The sequence below is a fragment of the Elephantulus edwardii genome, unplaced genomic scaffold (assembly GCF_000299155.1).
Source record: "Elephantulus edwardii isolate Elephantulus edwardi_28Jun2011 unplaced genomic scaffold, EleEdw1.0 scaffold00001, whole genome shotgun sequence".
Lineage (NCBI taxonomy): Eukaryota > Metazoa > Chordata > Mammalia > Macroscelidea > Macroscelididae > Elephantulus > Elephantulus edwardii.
The window spans coordinates 46,255,598-46,272,303 of record NW_006399751.1 but is presented as its reverse complement, the minus strand read 5'-3'; the positions used below and the strand labels follow the sequence as shown (position 1 = coordinate 46,272,303).

Below are 16,706 nucleotides of genomic sequence, written 5' to 3'. Positions count from 1 at the left end.
AATTGAGATGAAGGAGAAAGGACAATAGAAAACTTGAAAAGTAGAAAATAACAAAAGACTTAGTTCAACTGGGAAGAAAAATCTATAGGAAGTTACAAGGCAATTTATTGTGGCATCACAAGCAGAATTCTGTGCTCCATATTTGGCTCCTTAACTCTGTCCTTAATGATCTTCTTTATGCGCATGACTTTAGTATTTATTCAGATCCATAAGATTTTAAAATTTTCATCTCTACCTGTAACTTCTCTTCTTAACTCTAGGATATTCTGTCCCAAAACCGTTAGAAGTATATACGAGGTAGCTTGATGCTTTTTTTTTTTTTAAGTAAGGAAAAAAACCACACAGGGACTTTATTATTCCCAGTATGGGACAGGTCTCCCAGGGGCGGCAGGAGGCGGCTATGGGGCAGGGCTGTAGAGGCGGGGGTGGCCCTACTTGCCGGAGATGAGGGGGTTCCTTAGGACCATGATGACCGAGTCAGGAACATCTTAGAGATGTAGTGTTGACGGGCTTGGACTTCTTCTTGCCCTTGCCACTCTTGGGGACCTCGGTCCACATCTCCTTCACGTTCTTCAACACCGTGTTGCAGTGCCTGTCAAAGGCCTTCTGGTGGCCCAGGAGCTTTTGAGCACTTGCGTATTGTTCTTGACCAATTGGGACTGTGTGAGCACGGAGAGCGGGCCGGTGTCAAATTCCTCCTCCTCTCGCTTCTGCAGTTCCTCTGGGGTCATCTCACTCTTGGGCTTGTTGAGGCGGCTCATGGTGCCGGCTGCAGTCTCGAATTGCTCCCGTTCCCTCTGCGTTGCTTCTTCCTCTCAGCAGCTTGATGCATTTAAAAACTCATCAAGGCCCACCCAGATTGTATTCATGATTGCCCTGGTTCAAATCCTTTTTGCCTATATTCTTGACATCCCAAATTTAACTTCATCTCCCAATGTCCCAATGTCTTGAATCAAGTCTAATGACACCATAACTTAGCTATTGTAATATCTCTTCTATTTAATGTGCCTTCCGCACACCTTCCTAAAAACATTTTTGTACTCTTTTCCTTTCTAAAACTCTGATAGTTTTTTTTAATGGTGAGGTCTTCATGATCTAGTCCCTGCTTACTTCTTTCCAGACTCCTACTTCTTTCCTCTTCGTATTTTATGTTCCATCATCTCTGACCTTGAACATGATATACCTTCCTCTCCATGACTTTCTTTTGCTGATGTCTGCATGGGATATCTTATTTGCTTCCATGAAGAAGCCTTTCCTGCATACCACCCTTACAAAGATAACTTCTCTGTCTTTTGTGCCTTGCACATCAATTGTATTCATCACACTATTTTAGGATATATGTTTAGATTCACACTTAACACTTTTTATGCAAGTTATTCCACAACATTCACATTATGTCAGCATTCTTGTTATTTCCATTTGTTTAGCTTCTGTGTCCTACTTTGACTTTTCTTCTTTGGTTTTGGATCAATGTTGACCATTTGGTCTTGTACAGTTGATTTTTTAAAGACAGTGTATTCTTCATGGGAGAGAATTTCTTTCTTTTATCAGCCAATCTCTGAGTGGCTTCAGTTCCAAGCTAAAAAGGTTTATAAGGGTAAAAGTCTGGACAATTCCTTTAGTCTTTATTAGTTCAAGAAGTGTGGTCCTGTTTTTTTTTTTTTAATTTTTTCTCCTAAGAATTTGTGTCTTGCTCTGCTCTTTTCTCCTCTTCTATCTAGTATCTTCTATTGTGTCCCTAGTAAGAGTGGTTGGTAGTGGTAGCTGGAAAACACCTGCTTCTTCTGGTTTCAGGTTTATGTTCTTTTGATCATGGTTTGTATAAATTATTAACTTTGCCAGCTGGTTTTTTTCCTTGAAGTTTTTGGTTTTCTTCTCCAGATGAGCAATAGTGTTGACTTCTATCAATTGTTTTAGCTTAGTTGACTGCTTGCAAACATTTATGATCCCAGACAATACTTACCAATCCAGGATGAGACCATTGTAAATTATGTCATACCAGTTGATTGAATTGTCCCGATAGGTCATAGTCCCAGGCCTTTTAACCCAGTGAACTAATCCCATAAAATGTTTGGATATATCTATAAAGTCTCTGTAACTCTGTTCTTTGTGCTTTATTAATGATTTGAATACATATGTGGCACATATAAGTATACGTGTGTGTGTGTGTGTGTGTGTGTGTGTGTGTATGTGATTACAAGTATACCTACCCGTGCACGAATATGTGTTCCCATATTCCTTCATATACATGTATAATGTACTTGTCTACTTATATATTTTAGTTATTAATTGCTATAGTTGCAAAATTGTATATGTTATAGCATTTGCTATAATTGTTGTAGCATTCTTGCATTCTCCTTAGTGTCTTCATTTACCTTGGTCAAGTTGTGCTGACTTCTCACATATTGTTGTTGTTATATATCATCAGGTTGGTACTGACTTATAGCTGACCTTCCAGTGGGTTTTCAGAGGTTGTAAATTGCATGAGAAGAAATTGCTCACCTTTTTCCCAAGGAGCAGCTTGGCTGGATTTGAAAGCAGACTACCACGGTTTTCTCTTCTATGGGTGGATTTGAACTGCAGATTATTTGATTAGCTGCCAAGTCTTAATCACTGCACCACCAGGACACTAATGTCCCTAATGATGTTGTTATTACGTGCCATTGAGTTGGAACCCAATCATCCTGACCTTCCGGCAGGTTTTCAGAGGCTGTAAATTACACAGAAAGAGATTATTCTCTTTCTCTTGTAAAAGAGTTGGTGGATTCAAACTGCCTGCCTTTGAATTGGCAGCACAACTACTTAACATAATTCCCCTACTGTCCCTAAAGACAACTCAAATTCGAAACACCAGAAAGATTTCCCCATGAAGCCTGGCTGTACCCTAGCTCATTGTCTGATCCTGTGGCCTCCCTGTCTCCTGCCCTGCCTCTTATTTATTTGTAGGAAAACCAACACCCTCATGAATCAGGTTGATTAAATCTCTGTTATTTCCACTTTAACTAAACAATATGGCCCATAGGGTATTGTCAACTCTCTTTGAGTCAGACTATTGTGATATAGAATTTCCATCCATTGGCTGAGAGTAAAAAGGAGATTCCTAGGCCTCCTGTGCACCCCCTGCCCCAGTTCCTACTTATTGCAACCCACCATCTGGTTTCTGACCCTATGCATTTTAATGCAAGGAGACTATCCAGTTAGCTTTCTCCCAAGGAAACTCTGGTGGATTAAAACCACATTTTAAATTGGGATTTTAATGAATACTTACAAAAAGCTTGAGTTTAGGGAGCTCTGGTGGCCTAGTGGCAAGAAGCTCCACTGCAATCCTGAAAGTGCACAGTTCAAATCCACCAGATGCTCCACTGGAGGAGGGACAATCTCCTCCTGTGCCACTCGGATCAGATTTGATGGCACACACATACACACGCACAATGCTTGGGTTTTCATTCATTCATTGTTGCACATTTTCCTCCCGACATTTCTTCTGAGACTTTTTTAGCCTGGAAACTCTACTGAAACTTGGTTAGCATCAAATCAACATGAGAGCCTCCACTACAGGCAGTGAGAACGCTTGGGGAGCATTGACTGGGAATTGAACTGAAGTCTTCCACTAGAATCCTACCGTTGAACAACCACTGCGCCCCATAAGTGCATATTGAATTGAACTACAGGAACACTTGTAAGCACTAGAAGGGTTTTCAAAAAGAGAACAAAGAATGTAATTAGTTATAGTCAAGATTTCATGGAAGAACTAGAACTTTGAAGGCAAAGCAAGGGCAGACAGGGGAGATACTCTAGGTCTGAGCCACAGCCCTTTAGAGAAACCTTGTTCGTATGAAGGAAAAGGCTGGTTGGTGAGCAGTGATGTGCTGAAGACATGCCAGTGCTCTTAGGTTTTTTTCAGATGTCCAAACTCCCACCTCCTCCAATTTCCCCAAGTCATCATTTGGATATGTCTGACCCCAAGTCTTGGGAAAGACAAAGAATGACTAATAAGAAATCATACTACGCTACAGAAGATGGAAAGGTAAAATTGTGCTGTAATAATCCTGCAGACAGAATAAATGTTGCAGTGGATTATTATGTTGTCTAAAAACAGTCTTTGTGAATGGTGAATGACACTTGTAAAATTTTCAGCTATTTACTTTGCCGTGCTTCCATTTCCATTCTACTTGGAGTGATGGTTTTTCTCTCTTCAAGCATCTCCCCCTTTCCTTCATCTCGGCAGTGAGAAATAACCTGACAATGTGCATTTGGGAACTCTCTCAAAGTACAGTTTCTCAGAGTTCTCCAGCATTCCAGAAAGTTACATTTTTTAAATTGTATTTGACTGTACAAGTGAGTATGTATTCGTGTGTGTATGTGTGTGTGAGAGGGACAGAGAGAGCAAAAGGAGAGAAGACAGACACACACACACACAGAGACTGAGTGGGAGCCATAAGAGAGAAGGGGCAGCATTGACCAGCTCACAGGCACTTGTGAAGGAACAGCCTAAGAGTAGGGGGAATACTTGATAAAACAAAATCCTTTAATGGGCTTCAGCTTTGCAGAACAAACTTACATGTATTGATGCATCCTTTTAAAACGTAGACTTTTACAGATTTTAAGTTTAATTTTGTTGTTGTTGTGTACTATTGAGTCGGAACCGACCCACAGCTGAACCGCCACAGGTTTTCAGAGGCAGTTAATCGCACTGGAGGAGATTGCCTATCCTCCTTCCATGGAGCAGCTGGTGGATTTGAACCACATGCCTTTGGGATTGCAGTGCAGCTTCTTGCTACTAGGCCAATTTTAGGTCTCTCATTTACATAAAAATATGAGTAACACACTGATGGCAAAATATTTATACAAGTGTTTATGTAAAATTGTTTCTTAATCCTTATATCCCTTTCTGGAGAGAATCTTTTGTCTGTTTTCTAAAGGGAGTTCATGCATCAGGCATCATATCACCACACATGTATATATTCTATTTCTCCTCCTCATTTAAGCACAAATGAGAGCATACTATGCACACCATACTGTATTTAAATTTTTCACTGTTTAATATACATCTTAAATGGAACAATTCCATTTAAAGCTTTATGAAACTGCCTGCTTTTTTAACAGTTGCACAGTATTCCATCATATGAATGTAACATTATATATTTAATATATTTTCTATTGGTGGCTATTTTTTATATTAAAATTCTTATTTAACAAATACCATAATTATAATTTCACACATATATGAATAACTACGACTAGGATAAGTTATAGAAATAAAACTGTTAGGTCATAATAATCCTGAATTTCTCTTATTTATGGAATTATGTGAAAAGGTTTGTGAAATTAGATAAATTTTGTTTTCATAAGTATTTGAAGCCCAACTTAATTTAAAAATAAATAAATTTGACATAGAAAAAAAGATATAAGTGTTTGGAATGACCTAAGGCCACCTAGGGAGCTTTGGTGGCCTCATGGTAAGGAGATGCTCTGCCAACCCAAAGGCACACAGTTCAAATCCACCAGCTGCTCCAAAAGATGGGCAACCAACTCCCATGTCGCTTACTGCCTTTGAAAATTTGCTAGAGGGTCAGCTATGAGTCCATTCTGACTTAATAGTATATAACAACTAAAGCAACATTACACAAGTGAAGAAACAGAACTGAGAAGATCACAATGTGAGCTGGTGATGGAGCTCTGGTGTCCTAGTGGTAAGAATCTGCTCTGCAAACCCAAATGCATGTGGTTTGAATCTGCCAGCTGCTCCATGGGAAAAGGATGGGTAATCTCTTCCTGTGCTATCCTCTGCCTCTGAAAACCCACTGACAGGTCAGCTATGGGTTGGTTTTGATTCAATGGTACACAACAACAACAACACTACATTATAGTCAGGTTGTTTAATATCCAATCATTGTGATTTTTCATTGCATCTTAAAATTAACCTGATACCTAAAAGGTGATTTTTACGGTGCATCTGATACAGGCCATGGTCTTCACAATCACCTCTTATGCATCAGAGAGTTGGACAATGACCAAGGAGGATAGAAGGAGAATTGATGCCTTTGAGCTGTGGTGCTGGAGAAGAGTATTAGACTGCTAGGAAAACAAACAGATTCATCCTGGAAAGGGTTAAACTGGGTGGCTCCTTGGAGGCAAGGATTCTGAGGCTCCGTCTAACTTACTTTGGACATGTTGTGAGGAGAGACCAGTCCTTGGAGAAGGACATCATGCTTGGGAGGGTGGAGGGACAGTGCAGGGGGGGAAGGCCCTCTATGAGGTGGATTGATTCAGTGACTGGGATAATCAGGATGGGAGTGTCAGAGACAGTGCAATTGGCACAGGACAGAGCAGGGTTTAGGGCTGTTGTACATAGGGTCGCTATGAGTTGCAAGTGACTCGACAGCACATAACAACAACACAACAACATGGCGGTGAAGATAGTTATTTGAAACCAACATAAAATTAAGTAATGACACTTTTCCTCTAACAGGATATTTATAAGCCTGACTTCCTAGAATAAAATTTAAAATATGTGATACTGTTCTTCAAGATCAAAATCCAAATATATGGGATGAATATAGCAACTCTTTTCTGTGACAGCAAACAAAATAATGGCTATTTGTTGAGTGCCTTTTTTGTGCCAGAGAACACCAGCTCCTTAAATACATTCTCCTTTGATAGCTTGTTGGATGCTATCAAGCTAATTCTCACAGTGGCCCCACATGGTAGAATAAAACTGACCCTGGGGGTTTCCCATGCTGTGATCTTTACAGGAGTAGATCTTCTGATCTGTCTTCAAGGAGTCTCTGGGTTGGTTTGAACTTTCAATCTTTCAGATAGCAACCAATCACTTAATCACCAAGGTTCCTCCTAATTACCATTTTACCTCTTATACTTGGTTTCCTCATCTGTAAAATTGGGACATTGCAAGTTCTTCGCTTACACATAATGTTGTTGTAATAGTTAAATAATACTGTCTATCTATAGTACTTAGGTATGTGTGTCATAACAGTGTTTTGTAAGTGTTAAAAAGCTCGAGGGTCAGCGAAAAAGAGGAAGACTCTCAACAAGGAGGGTCTGTTGGATGGGTTGAAAAAGTGACTGTAACAATGGACTTGAGCATGCTGGAGATCATGGGAGGTGTGCAGGATGTGGCAAGGTTCAGCTCTGATGTTCATCGGGTCACCATGACTTGTGATCGACTCAGTGTCATCTAACAATAACAGTAACAGCGTCATTATCATTCCTGTGCTGGAATTTAGCTTGTGGAAGAACTGGAATTTGAACTTCAATAGGCTTGACTCCAAGGTGCATGTCTTCAGCCATCTCATGTTACTACTTGACTGATAAGAGAACAGACCAAAGACACTTGGGGTTATTCTCTTTAGATGTAAAGACATGATGAAAAAGGATTCCCTGTCCCCAGTCTCCTGCCCCACTTAAAAAAAATTATTGTAAGGGATGGATATTGTTGTTATGTGTCCTTGGGTTGGAATCAGCTCACAGCTGACACTTCAGAGGGTTTGCAGAGGTTGTAAATCACATTGGAGGAGATTGCCCATCTTTTTCTTGTAGGGCAGCAGGTGGATTTGAACAGCATGCCTTCGGATTGGCAGCACAGCTCCTTACCACTAGGCCACCAGAGCTCTAAAAGTTGAATAGTTAACCTAAACCAGGGATTCCTCTACTTAGGTGCTAAAGAGGCAACCTGTGGTGAGCTATAAGATTCCAGGAATCCTTGAAAATTGTGTGCAGCACAATTTATATATATGTTGTGCTTGCTTTTCAGAGTGAGAGCGTCCATAACTCTTCACAGGGTCTCAAAAGGGACCATTTGTGACCCTCACCTCTCTAGAAACACATACTTCAGTTTTAGAAGATCAGTTGTAGACCTTTCATCTGCCCTTTATGATATTTCCCCAGACATCAGCACTTAAATAGTCTCAAAAAATTAGTCAGCCCTAGATGGAAAGCATCATTGTCCTTATTTTGCTTAACAAGGGCTTGAAGTGCAGTCAAGTTAGGATGACTCAGCACCAGGAATCCCGACATCCTGACGCCACCCCTGAGGCTACTCTAGAAGGAGCCTTGGTTCAGGGTCCTTTGTCACTGATTTGTAGCTCCCTTGCACTTTACTGATTTGCTGGCCAAGTCACCCTCTCCTGCCTCCATGCTTTCTGCACATGCATTTGCTTTGCCTGGATGCCTTTCAATTCCTTCAGTTTCACCCACTGGGGTCAGTCAGGGCTCTCCTCCTTTGAGCAGCTCTCCTTATTTCTCTGTTGGGGGGGAGTAAGAAAAAGATGAAAATATGAGTACCTTAATTGGCAGCAGGACAGTACTTAAAAATCTACATAATCAAGTAAAGCGTTAGCCATACCCCGCCTTGAAATGCTGCTTTATTTTATTTTATATTGGTTTGCTTACAAAGTTCATATACATTGTATTTTACCCTATTCTTCATTCACATTGTGTTTCATACCATCATTCTCATGCACTATGTTTTATAAAATTAATCACCGCTGGAGCTCATTACTCTATCTTTTCACCTGGATCCATTTCCTTCTTAAACTTTTCCCTGCATCTGGTTACTGCCATGTGTGCCAGTCAGACCACGACCTCCTAGGGCTTTCACAGGAAGGTAACCATTAGTGCTGTATTTCCAGGCTTTGTCCCTGCCTTCTGAGCTAGACCGTACCGTGTCTCTCTTGATGAATCCTCCACTGTTTTAGAACGTTCTCAGAGTGGCCATGTGTGGCCTGAACACTGTCCTCTTTCTTCTGTGAGGACTTTGACTTGACCAATAGTGATGTCTTCAGCGAAGACCATCCATGCTCATGGAACTGCCATAATGGCCACCAAGACCTTGGCCACCAAGGCCACTCTGAGCTCAGCCACCCTGTCTGTTCTGTTCACGTTGCTGGAGTCCCTCAGTAGGTCAATGCTGAGATGGCAGGGAACCCTGATCCTTATCTCTGTCTTGTGCATTGTTTCACGGGTCCTGAGCAGTGGGAATAAGAGTATGGAGACTGAACTGTTGTAGAATGGGACTGTCCTTGGGGTTGGGGAGAGACTGAGTAAGATGGGTTCAATAATGTATACTGCACTGAAACAGAGGAGGGAGAAAACTGTTTAAAAGAGATATATAACTAGGTATTTCTGTCATCACAGGAGACTAGAGCGAGGGCTACATGGTGGAGGGGACCTGGGGGAGGGTTTGTAAAACAATGAAAGAATCTTTTCTTTTACTTTTCCATAATTTTTGACTCATGTACTTATAACTTGTTAGTCAAATTTGTGTCTTCTAGGTTGCAACACCCCCATGATACATCTTGAAGGATATGTACATGTATGGCCAAGCCCAATCAATAAGAGTGCATCTGAATTCCAAAATCAATCTCCATAATAGTCTATGTGTTTCCTACTGCCAAAGGGGCCCTTTAGAGGAGTGAGAGAAGATCTTCACCCTGAAACCCACAGCGTCCCTTTTCAGCAGGAAGAAGCTAAGAGAATACACCATCCCCTTTTCCTTATGACTCAGGGTGAAGTCTCTCTCAGGGAGGAGTGATAGGGAATGGCAAAGGACACACTGACAAAGAAGATTAATCAGAACTGGCTTTGACAAGCACTGTGGCATTTGGACAAGAACAAACTGGGAGGAGGGTAGAGAGAATAGTGCAACAATGAATGAATGGAAACCCAAAATCTCTGTAAATGTTTATGAAAATTAATAAAATATGATTAAAAAAAGAGTATGGAGACTGAACCTTTTGTTCCCAGAGTATCATCATCACTCCTCTGGGTGATGCCTGCTAGATTCGTCTTTCCTCAGAGGGAGCTGTTTGCCAGGAGGCCTTTCAGGTAGTCCCTGGGCTGCAGGCACCCCCTTAATTATTCACAGAATCTCTTTAGTGTCTGTTAAGAAGTAGATGCTTTCTGGCTGTTCTCTTTCCTTTTAAAATGTTTTCCTTCAAATCAGAATTTTCAAGAAGCCTGACATACAAAAAGAAAGTCAACTGGAACAGCTCTAGGTGAAAACAAGATAAATAAGTTTGTTCTCCTAACTCAGGTGCCCATTTCCCAAAAGGCAATTGGACCCCAAGTTTTGTCAGTTGCCATGGAGTAATTTCAAACTAATGGTGAATTTAGATGTACCGGAGAACAATTGTGCTCTCTAGGGCTTTCAATGGCTGATGTTTTAGAAAGTAGATCACCAGATGTTTCTTCTGAGTGCCTCTAGGTGGACCTGAACCACAAACCGTTCTATTAGGAGTCCAGCTTGTTAACCATTTGCACCACGCAGGTGCAAACATTGTGCTACATTCTTTGGCATGTTTTCAGGAGGGAGTCAGTCTTTGGGCATCAGTCTTGGAAAAGTAGAGAGTTAGTGAAAGAAAGGAAGACCTTCCATGTGATGAATTAACACAGTAACTAGAGCAATGGGCTTGAGCATGGCTGGAGACTGGAAGGGTAGTGCAGTAGATAAGGCAATATTTCCATCTGTTGCTCATAGGTCACTGTGAGTTGTAATCAGCTTTATGGTACCCAACAGTCACAACCACCACAACCCAGAGATTCTTTTTTTTTTATAAGGTGGAGTACACCAAACTTAGGGGACCTAGTCTCACCCAAGATGCAGAAGGTTTCTGAATCCTTCACAAAAGTGACATTTCCTATCCACAAGTGTCAGAAAGAAATGCAATTGTAGCTGCTAACAATTTGTTCTCTCTCTCTGTCACTTCTTGAGGGCTTGAGTTATATCTCCACCCTCTGTGTAGTTAGTCTCCCTCCAGCGCCTTTAGCTGAGATGCTTTCATCCTGGCAGGTGACCACCACAAGGGGCAGGAAAATGAGAGAAATAATCAGAGGCCCCAAGGCTGCTTTAGGTGGTTTGTTTGGCCTCTCCCTTATTCCCTCTGAGCTTCAGCTTTTCCAGTTAAGCTGGTGAGTGCCACGCCTGGGGCATTCCAGCTGAGCTCTCTATAGTTGAGCCAGAGTTTGTAGACAGCTGAGGAAAAAATGTGCTGAAGAGGCAAGACCTCCCTGTTGTCATCCTGTGGGGATTCCCCAGCCCCCCTCTCCAACATCCTCTGCTGGGCCTAGAGTCACCGGGTGCTGAGAAGGTTTGCTCTGTGTGTGGAAAATGTGAGGTGAGCTGTGACAGAAGACCTAGCTGCTCTCGCCCTCCCTCCCAGGCTTGGCCATGACTGCAGAATGAGCAAGAGCAAGGGCTCGGGGTGGGCATGCCAAAGTGAGATGTGTCTGGGCCATTTAGAATGACTCATGGGAACGTCACCTGATAAATGGACGCCTCAGACCTTCCTAGATTTGCCTTATGAGATGCTCAACTTCAGGAAACCTTCCTCAGATATCACAAACCACAAGCTCCAGACTTCATGTTCTTTGGGTACAGAAAAACAAGGCAAGAGAAGGGGAAGTGGTTACCTGAATGACGCCTAATGACACCTCCATGTTTCAAATGCATGTTCCAGGTTAGAATGCCTCTAGCTGTTGAAGAGAGAACTCTGGGGGCGTAGTCTACAAACAACCATTATAACTGTTATAAGATGTTAACCTAAATGGTCTTGCCTCTTTGGCAATGGTAGTCCACTAGTGACTCTGAAGCAGAAAGGTATGCAGTCTACTCCCATGTGATTTATGGCCTCTGAAAACTTGCTACAGGGTCAGATATGAGTCTAGTCCCATTTGATTTCAGTGAGTGAGTGGGTGAGACCTTGAGGAGATTTTTTTTTCTAAGAGTATGACCACTTGTATGTTCTTCCTGAAGTTATATGTCTCATTCTCATTGCTATTTCCTTAGCTTCTTCTTATTGATCAATTTAGGGTCTTGATATGTAATCAGAACTCTGACTTGTATGTTTGTTTTGTTTTTGTTGAGTATTGTTGAGTTGGAACCGACTCATAGCTTACAGTCTAGCGTCTTTTCAGAGGCAGTAAATCACACAGGAGACTGCCCATCTTTCTCCCAGGGAGTGGATGGTGAGTTTGAACTGTGTACCTTTGGGTTTCTTACAGATTAGAATTCTATAAACACGTTCCTACATGTATCAGACAAGAGTCAATGGGGACAACAGAAACTACCTCAATAGTATAAGCAGAAAGGATAGGATAATATTCAGATGAGGTGTTTATAACATGTTTGGAAGAGCTGGAGAATCAAGGTTAAGGCAGATCCTCCAGGAATGACTCCTAGAGTTACATCCCAGGGGTGGCTACCAACGAGGAGACCCCACCCTGCCACTATTAGGAGGCTACCTCACTCAGATATTTGAGTTTGAAGAATATACTCCCTACATTGTACATTAGAGGTCAGTGCCCTGGTAACTTTGAGTTTATCCCACCTGAATTAAAAAATCAGCTCAAGAATTGATCTGATGCATTGAATTGAAGACTGGAGAAGTTGTAGGATGACATTAAGGACAATATACATGATGAGAACTAAAGGTTGTTAAAAAGACAGGACAGAAAGAAGAGTCCAAAATGGATGTTCGAAGAGACTCTGAAATTTGCTTTTGAATGTAAAGAAGCCAAAACAAAAGGACATAATGGTGAAGTGAACTGAACATGAGATTTCAAAGGGCAGCTGGAGAAGATAAAGCAATGTGCTATAATGGAATGTGCAGAGACCGGGAGTTAGAAAATAAAAAAGAAGAACACGTCTAGCATTTCTCAAGCTGAAAGAATTATAGAAAAAAAAAATAAATTCAGGCTTCAAGTCGTAATACTGAAAGACTCTATGGGCCAGGTATTGAATAAGTCAGGAAAAAGCTAAAGAGGAGAGGAAAAATATAGAGAATTACTGTTCCAAAAAGAATTGGTTGACACTGGACCACTCATTTCATGAAGCAACGTATGACAATGGTACTGAAGTAAGAAGTTAAAGCAGTAGGGGAGGCACTGGCCAAAAAAGGGGCTCAGGAACTGATGGACTACCAACTGATATAGTTCAACAAATATATGCAGCCGTGAACCTGTTAATGAGTCTATACCAAGAAATCTGGAAGACAGCTACCTGCCCACCTGATTGGAATGCTTATCCCCATTTTTTAAAAAAGAGGATCCAACAGAATGCAGAAATGATGGAGCAATATAATAATAACCCATGAAAGTAAAATATTGCTGAAGATTGTTTAAAAATGGATAGAGCCATCAACAGAGAACTGCCAGAAATCCAAGCTGGATTTAGCAGAAACTGTGGAATAAGGGCTATGTCATTGCTGATGTCAGGTAGATCTTGGCTGAAATACCAGAAATATGTTTGTGTTTTATTAACTAGGCAAAGTTGTTTGACTGTACTGAGCATACGAAATTATAGGTGACACTGAGAAGAATGATAATTCCAGAACACTTAACTGTGCTTATGGAAAACTTGTACATAGACTAAGATGCAGTTGTTTTAACAGACCAAGTGGTTTATAAACAGGAAAGGTATGCATCAGGGTCACATCCTTACACCATACCTATTCAATCTATATGCTGAACAAATAATTCAAGAAGTGGAGCTTTATGAAGAGCAGTGTGGTATCAAGATTGGAGAAACATTGATGAACAGTCTATGTTATGCAGATGACTCAGTCTTGTTTTCAGAATGTGAGGATTTGAAAGCACCTTACTGAATAAGATCAAAGACTGTAGCCGCCAATATGGATTACATTTCAACATCAAGAGAACATCAAAGCCTCACACTAGACCAATAGGCAACACTGTGATAGAAGGAGAAAAGTTTGGAATTGTCAACAATTTCATTTTAATTTGACCTACAATCAACACCGAGGGTAGCAGCAGACTAGAAATCAAAAGATATTTTGTATTGGGAAAATCTGTCATCAAAGACCTCTTGAAAATGCTGAAGAGCAAAGATGTTACTTTAAAGGCTAAATATGTTTGGTCCATGTACATGTGAAAGCTGGATAATGAATAAGGAAGATTAAATATGATTTGTGGTGCTGGTGGAGAGTATTGAATGTATTATGGACAAAAGAATAGCCAAATCTGTTTTGGAGGAAGTGCAGCCAGGGTGCTCTTTAGAGGCAAGGATGATGAAAATTCAACTCATATGCTTTGGACATGTTGTCAGGAAAGGCCATTCCTTGGAAAAAGACACTGTACTTGCAAAAGTAGAGTTAGAAGAAGAGAGGAATACCCTTCATGAGATGAATTGATACACTGACTGTGACAATTGTTTTTAGCATGGTGGAGGAAGGTGCAGGACAGGGCCAGGTTCCAACTTGTTGTTTATGGGGTCTTGCTATGCATCAGAGAGTTGGACAATGACTAGGGAGGACAGAAGGAGAATTGATGACTTTGAGTTGTGATGCTGGAGAAGAGTATTGAATGTACCATGGACTGCCAAGAAAATGAACAGGTTTATCCTGGAGAGGATTAAACCAGGCTGCTCCTTGAAGGCAAGGATTCTGAGGCTCCGTCTGACATACTTTGGACATATTATGAGGAGGGACCGGTCCTTGGAGAAGGATGTCATGCTTGGGAGGATCGAGGGACAGCGCAGGAAGGGAAGACACTCTATGAGGTGGATTGATTCAGTGACTGGGGTAATCAGGTGGATATGTCGAAAACAGTGAGATTGGTACATGACAGAGCAGGGTTTAGAGCTGCTCTACGTAGGGTCACTATGAGCCGCATGTGAGTCGGCAGCACATAACAACAACAACATGTGTCTTGGTGGGCTTGATGGTACCTAACAACAACAATAACCACTGGCTTAAGAGCCTGTTGATTCCAGTTCTCATCCATACCAGCAACATGCTATACTTCATGTTTCCTTCTTTCTCTTCGTATCTTTCTAAATTAAAATGCTGTGAAAGCAAATTAGATTGGTGAGATCCTTATCACACCTGGGAACATAGCTGGAAAAGAATGTGGAGGCTGTAGGTTTTAGTTTTTCTGGTCTCTGAAGTACAAAAATGCACACTAGAAATTTGGAAAAAGACATCTACATCTGCCAGCCCTATATAATATTTCACTATATTCACAGGAAATCTGAAAAGTGCTAAGAGATATTAGCAATACTTAACATGAAATGCTGGTTATTACACGCTGTCAAGCTGGAACAGACTCATCACTGACCCTCTAGCAGGTTTTTAGAGGTTGTAAATGGAATGGGAAATGGCTTATATTTGTCCTGCTAAGAAGCTGGTAGATTTGAACCACGTGTCTTTGGGTTGTTTGTGCAATTCCTTACCAGTATGCCACCAGAGCTCCCTTAATATGAGGAAAGGGGAGGTAAAATGGACTATAAAAAAAACCAAGGAAACTGAGGACTAGCCAAGGACTGCTGTTTTTCTGAACAAACAAGGTTTATTTATGTTGAGGTCTGAAGAATAGCAGGAGTAAGCCAGCCAGATGAAGGGCTGAAGTGAAATAGCATGTGTACAAGTTCTGTGACAAGAGAGCATTACAAAGGTGTAGAACTGCAAGAGAATGGGGATGTGTCCATGGAGCAGAGGGAGAAGAGGGAGGGATAAAGCCGGGAAGGTAACCTAGGGAGAAGGTAAGTCCTGAGACCTCTTTGTGAAATTTTACCTTTGTGCTAACAGCAATGGGAAGTCATTCAAGGACTGTGGAGGCCGATGATGGGAAGGTATATGTGTGGGATGTGGCCATATTTAAATTTTGAAAAGGTCCCTCTGGTTGCTATGTTTCTCCTGACACCCTGCCTGTATTTATTCATCACAGCCCACAATTTGCCACCCAACTACCAATCTCCTGCCCTGCTACAGGGGTTGTAATTTTTTCACCATAATACCCTTTCTTTAATGCCAAGCAATAAGAGAAAGAAAAACAACAACAACACAAGAAAGAAGAGATTTACAAATCTTGCTAAGTGTTATTACTTTTTGCCATTTGTACAAATCAAAGCCTCTGTGGGAAACAATTTCCTTTCAAGTTGCTTTTGGACCTTGGTGAGGTCTTTGGAGTGAGTCGTTTGAAAATACTTCTGTATATTGTTCACTGAGCAGAGATCAACAAGGTGTGGAAATGAGTCAGCGGGCGAGGCCTCTGCTGGGGCTCCTGAGCCTCCAGAAATTGGCTGGTTGATCTGTGGCCAGGGCTCCCTCTCAGCTGTGGGAGCTGTTTCAGCTTGGTGGGTCTTCACTCCCTGGTCACAAGCTGGGGCTTGAGAGCTCAGAGTAGGAGCTACTCTCAAAGAAATCAGAACTGGAAAAAACCTCTCCAAGCGGTGAGAGTATTACTTCACTTCTAAGAGGGCTCACATTTCCAAAAGATCCAGCCCCTGGTGGCCTCAGGACTAAACTTCGTCCTGCAGCTTTTCTTCCCTGAAGAGCCCAGCTTTGCCAGCAAGTCCCCCAGCAAGTGAGAAAAGCCTCCAGTTGGAGTTCATCTAGTTTGTGTCCTCACTTCCTGATCAGGTTGTAATCACGTGTAAGAAGAGATTCAGTATTTTAGATGTCTTTGAAATTCTTTTAACAGTTACCTTGGTCTAAAAATTCAGTATATTCACAAATCTCAAGATTCTTGACTTTATTGGGATCATAGATGCCATGGGGTGGGATGTCCAAGGACCTCAGGTTAAGACTCTCTGCTTAGGCTAAACGGCTTCCCGCCTCCCCAAGGCTACTTAGCAGTGACTCTCTTTCTGATCCACACAGAGGTTGTACTGTCCCAGGGACCAGTGGCCAAGGACATGATGTGTTTCCCATGATGTTACCCTAGAACAATGA

General features: G+C 41.6%; 1 pseudogene; it reads right to left on the bottom strand.

The window, feature by feature from the left end:
• Nucleotides 1–431: 431 nt before the first annotated feature.
• Nucleotides 432–761, bottom strand: LOC102845333 (annotated as a pseudogene).
• Nucleotides 762–16,706: the final 15,945 nt, after the last annotated feature.